Raw genomic sequence first — 6,482 nt, forward strand, 5'->3', positions numbered from 1 at the left:
AACTGTGTCAGCAGAGGTCAGAAATTGATTAGTATTGTGAAAAAGCTTGTCAAAAGCCATAATTTGACAAATTTTGACTTAATTGAAAATTTTGACTTTATTGTCAATTGTGACTTTATTTTGACCTGTAAACTTCGGTAGGCACTTTAACGTATTACACTGCCCGAAAAGGTAACCGCAACCATGCGTGACATACGACATCGCTGATATTGGTAGCGCTATCATGTGTGACATGACTCAACACGTGATTATCTGGTCGTCTTTATCGAAAGATTTTGATACAAAGAAATTTAACTGAATGCATCGCCACAACCAGCGTTTCCTAATGGGTTAGGGCAGAGTAGTAGTACTTTCGATTGCATGGGTTCGATTCCCACCCTCTGCTAATACTATTTTTTCTTCTGCAACTGAACTGAGTGCAAGAAGGATCGTAGTGACTGCAATCAATAAAGTTTATGAGAAAAATTGTGACTAAAACACCAATAATGTCATATACGTTATATGGAATTCGGGCAGTGTACTACGTTAAAGTGCCTACCGTAAACTTCTCAGAAACACTCCCCTAGGTGCTGAAAACAACTTTATTCTTTGATTCGTGGACAGGCGAGGTCCTTAAAAACTTTTGACTTTATTGACTTGTGCGAGCCCTAGCTATTACTCTTTTCAAAACATTTTTCGAATATTTCTTCTTCCTCTTTATGAAATATTTGAAATTTTAAGGTGTGGCAACTTTACGCCAGTTGACAACATAATGGCGCGAAAATATTGTCTTTTCTTGTACTCTTGAAGTTATTAAGTGATTAAGTTTGGTGAGCTTTGCCTTATGAAAAAAACCGTTATAATTCATGAACTATTAGGTGACAATTCATTTCAGTTAGTTAGGACATGTATAGTTATATTTCTAACTATAAAAGTGCAATGAATACTTGCCATAACATTACAGTCAGGAAAACTGAACCAAGGCTGTTTAGATGCATAAATTTAGAAACATCTACAGTAGAAAAGCAAGTTAAGTGTAACTTTGTTTTATTTTCTTAATGAATAAAATTAGGTATTAGCCTATTGTAAACTGCATTATTAAGCCTACATTAGTTGCACTTGTATTGTCAAATCATGATCAGTGTTTTAGATGCGAGCTCAAAAGTAGGCTACTCCATTTTGACATTTATTGGTAGCTACTTGCTGTGCGTTGTGCCTATAGATATAACAGAAAATCACGACAATAACATATGAAATAAATGCTTTATAAGGTAACAAATACAAGTTTTGCAAAGAATACGAAATTTGTACTTGTGTGCAATACCGTAGTTTAGGTCAATCTATGGTAAGTCTTCTTCTTCAATTGCCTTGCCTGAACCAGGCATCGACGGCCTCAGATGAATAATTAGACCAAATGTTTCTATTATATGTTGCATGGATGATTGTTTCTGTCTTGTCGTTAAATTGTTCCAGATGTGTTTGTCTTTGTCTGCCAGGTGCCCGCTTTCCAAAAATTTTACCAGTTAAAGAGAGATGCTCCAGTTTTTGCTTTCTTACTACATGGCCGAGAAATTTATATTGTCTGGTTTTCATACTTTTTAACAGAGTTCTGGTTTGGTTCACTTGGTGTAGAATTTCTTTATTTGTTTTCTTTGCCAGCCATGAAATGCGTTGCATTCTACGGAAGCACCACATTTCAAAAGCATTAATCTTTTCTGCCATTTTTGTTGAAATATTCCAGGTTTCAGAGTTGTAATGAAAAACAGGATAAATATAGCATTTTAAAACTCTAGATCTTGTTTTGAAAGAGATATTTTTATTGCAAAGAATTGGTTTCATTTGTTGGAAGCTTGCTTTTGCTTGGGCTGTTCTTATGTTGAGCTCTGTTTCGTCTCTTGCATCCCAATTCACCATAGTACCGAGGTATTTGAATTTTTGGACCTGTTTAAGAATTGTTCCATTAACTGATAAATTACAAATAGGAGTTTCGGTTGCTTTTTTCTTTGTTATGACCATTGTTTCTGTTTTCTTTTTATTTAATTCCATCCAAATATCTTGCTTTTCGTACACACAATATCTAATATGTTCTGCAGTTTTACGTCCGAGTCGGCTATCAAAACGGTGTCGTCAGCATATCGTATGTGGTTAATGTTGTTTCCTCCAATACTAATACCTCTTTCATCTTCAATATGTCGTAAAATTATTTCGCTGTATAATGAGAAAAGGTCAGGTGATAGCACACAACCTTGTCTTACTCCTTTCTGAATGGGCGTGTAGTCACTGCAGTCATCATTTATCCTGATAGCAGCTGATTGTTCGTAATATAAATTTTGAATGATTCTTAGATCTTTGTCGTCTATTCCAATTCTATCGAGCATGCATAACATTTCATTGTGTTGAACTCTATCAAAAGCTTTTTTATAGTCGATGAAGCACAAGTACAGGTCTTTTTGCATTTCGATTGATCTTTGAGCAAGGTTTTTCAGAAAGAAGACCGCATTCCTTGTTCCTTTATCAGGCATAAACCCATATTGGCATTCGTTTATTTCTGGGTGTAATTTGTTTCTAACTCTGTTCATGATGACTCTCAGCAGTAGTTTAATAATATGGGATATCAGACTAATTGTGCGATGTTCTTCGCATTCTCTTGTGCCTGGTTTCTTCGGGATTGTAATGAAAATAGATTTTGTCATATCAGTTGGAATTTCACCGGTGTTATATATTTGGAGTACGTCAATGCCAATGTCATCTAGTGCTTTTATCATTTCGGTGCTTATTTCATCTGGGCCTAATGCTTTGTTTGTTTTTGTTTTACTTAAAGCAAATGTTATTTCACTTTTTAAGATGGTTGGTCCTGAAAGTGGCTCAGAGAATTTAAACGGTTTTGTTGTTCTTTCTGGGTCCCCATATAACTCTTCAATGTATTCTTTCCATCTGTTAAGGATCTTGTCTTCTTCCAAAAGTATTTCACCTGATTTAGACTTTAAACGTTTAGACTTTATGGTAAGTAACTTATATATTTCTAGTTTCACCATAAAATGTGGGGATAATGTGTTAGGTCATTTAATCAAGACAGAGGCTATATTTACCTTATATTGTGGATATAGCCTCTGAGGTTATATTCCCCTGCTTACTCAAGGAAGATGATCATCTCAATTATGCACTCAGACCAGTGGCGTAGCTACAGAATGTGCTGCCCGGGGCGGATTCAGATTTTGCTGCCCCTTCAAGAAAAAGCATGTGATTATGAAAATGAAATGCGTTTTTTTATCAGATTATAATCAAAATCAAAAATTGTAGTCTGAAAGTGCCGCCCCCAGACGTGCCACCCGGGGCGGTCCGTTCCCCTAGCTACGCCACTGACTCAGATGTGTTGTTATGTAGGCTCTGTACGGTATGTTTCTGCGCAACCATAGCATACGTGCGAAAAGTAAAGTCATGCATGCTTTAATAAATGTATAAAGGTGGCAGCAGTAAGAGAATGGTAGAGCTAAAACCCTTAGATAATACGTGTGATATAACTATTTTCTTGAAGTAAGAATTGCTAACTTTTGCAGCCACTAAACTTACTTATTGACAGTAAAAATAGAGTGCATAAAATAAGCCATTTTTGTAAAGTTGACTAGCATCATCATCTGTTCAGTCGATTCCAACTCTTCGTCACTCTACAAATCTTTTCTCTCCAACTCTTGATTCCTTACAACTAGAGCTGGGCGATATTACGACATTTCGATACGATACGATATTTTTTCGACAGCGATATTTATTCACAAAGCTCCGATTTTATTGTTTATAAATGCACTGAAATTATAGCAGCATTTTCGCATGCGCAGTGGCACAGACATCGCATGCGCAGACAACCTTCAAGCGTGTGTGCATTGTTTACGCATTACAAGCAGTCTTTGTGATTACACAATCCTGCTTATTGATTCTCACGTGTTGCGAAGGATGAAGTCCGGTAAATACGATAGGAAACTTGCAAGTTGACTGAATTTACGTAGCATAGCGTAGCAGCCGTAGCTTACGGTAGCTACAGCTAGGCAGAGGTGGGCAGTAGCGCGCTACTTTTGTAGCGGCGCTACTAGCGGCGCTACTTTTTTGGTAAAAGTAGCGGTAGCGGCGCTACTTTTTAGTTGGAGTAGCGGCGCTATTTTTATTCCAAAGTAGCGGTAGCGGGAGAGGCGCTACTTTTTTTCAGTCGCACTCCCGCTACCGCTACGTTTTAATTTAAATTGAAAAAAATCCTTGTTTTTTTCGCAATGCTGGCGTGGTCAAGCAGCTATAATCGGCTTGGTTGCAAAGTTTCGGTCTTTTCTAGCTGACGTCAACTTCTTCGGCGAATATCTCCGTGTGATGAAGCCTATCTGCCAGGCTTTAGACATTCTCCAGGGCGAGTCCAAGGCATATTACGGAGTCTTGCTTCCAACCATCACAATTTGCGGGAAGAAGTTGACCGAGATCAGTGATCTTGTGACCTGTGACTGTGAGGAGTTGAAAGTGAAAGTCCTTGAAGTGGTTAAGAAACGATTCAACAAGTGCTTCAACAACGTGAAATGCGTTGTCGCATCATGTCTTCATCCCTCCTTCAAGACGTCGTGGCTACAATTTCTGCACTACGTTTCCACGGATGATGCTGACGCACTGCGAGAAAAAATCAAGACAGGTGTAATTCGACTGTTGCGGGAGACATCAAGCCAGGTTGATACCGATAAGAGTGACACCAACACTAGTCATGACTCTGAGGATGTATTTTTTGGAGTGTTTGCGCCGTCCCATGAAACGTCGGTGCAGAAGGAAGCAACAATTGTGGACGCCTTTTTTTCGGACAAGAGCAAGTCCTTGAGCTTTTCGAATACCGAGTTAAAACATCTGTTCATTAAATACAACACCCCCATTCCTTCCAGTGCTGCGGTGGAGAGACTTTGTTTTTGTTGGAAAAGATGTGCTTAAGTGAATGCGGGCAGGACTTAGTGACTCTCATTTTGAAATGCTCGTGTTTTTGAAAGATGCGTAACATTAAATTTCCCTGAGAATGTGTTTTCTATAACGACGTTAAAATGGCAGCGTAAACGAATGATAACATTCGTTTTTAAGGTCATTTTTGCATCACTAGGGACTTGAGTGTTTCTTAGTGTCATTTTAGACAAAAGTAGCGGAAGAAGTAGCGGTAGCGCGCGCTACTTTGGCCCGAGTAGCGGTAGCGGGTAACGCGCTACTTTTGTAAATTGGTAGCGGGTAGCGGTAGCGCGCGCTACTTTGGCCTAAGTAGCGGTAGCGGGTAGCGCGCTACTTTAAAAGTAGCGGGTGCCCACCTCTGCAGCTAGGTAGATACTTTATTTTGTTTTGCTACTCACAGCTGCATCTCTATTTTGCATCAAAAACTATCAACAAGGATAGCTGCATCTGTACATGGTGGCGAGCTAATGCACTGACTTTTCCTACACTTGCAAAAGTTGCAAGAAAACTTCTGTGCATTCAAGCACCAGTGTTAGTAGTGAAAGGGTGTTTTCACTTAGTGGCTCAATTGTTTCCAAGAAGAGATCGTGCCTAAAACCCTGCAATGTCAACATGCTGACATTTTTGTCCAAAAATCTTTAGTTTGCGACAGTTAAATTGCAGCATTGTTTGCAATAAATGTTGTTTATTTCAGTACCAGTGCTCAGTATGTATTTCATGCAGTTATAGAAAGCCGTGCTTTGCAATTTGCCATAAAATATCAAAACTTAGATAATATTGTTTTATTTTTGGTAATGTCGTATCGAAATTATTTTACCAATATCGCCCAGCTGTAGGCTACTTACAACCTCCTTCAGCTCTTCCATGCCCATCCGGCTGTTCGTCACAATGTAAGCCATCTTGTTTTAGGACAACCCTTCCCTCTTCTTCTGCTAACCAAACCAAGCATGATGTCTTTTTTCAGTAAAGGCCTCTCATTATATTGACTAGCAAATAACATGAAAAGAAATTTGACTCAGTGACCCAGAGCAAACAGTTGTGCAGTAAAGATCATATGCAAGTTTGTTCGGCAAATATGGTCAACCCCTTTTGGAAAACGAAACTGTACCCAGGGAAATTCTCCAACTCCAGCAATGTTAAAAAAATTGTAACAACTGAATTTGATTATTCATACTGTTACAGCTAAAAGCGGCAAAAAAGCATTATTATGGATAAAGTTCTAAAAAAAAACTCTTCTGGGCCGTGTCAAACCAACACCCGTTGTAATCTAAAACCAATGCAGTCACCACGAGCCACTTACATTCAGACTTAAGTTTGTTGAGATTAGAGGTTATAAACGTAGCTTTTTTGTTGTTAAAAGAAGAGAAGGCGAGAAAAAATACATCATGCTTGAGTGAACAGGTACATATAGCATCTGGGACTTTATTCACAATATTTATAGCTACTGCATTTAATCAATGGGATAAGTAGCAATTACAATATTGCAATAAAACTATTAAAGTTGGTAATATGGAAAATTTTTAAATTGTTTGTAACACAACCCCAAT

Source organism: Aplidium turbinatum, chromosome 1 (assembly GCF_918807975.1).
Source record: "Aplidium turbinatum chromosome 1, kaAplTurb1.1, whole genome shotgun sequence".
Lineage (NCBI taxonomy): Eukaryota > Metazoa > Chordata > Ascidiacea > Aplousobranchia > Polyclinidae > Aplidium > Aplidium turbinatum.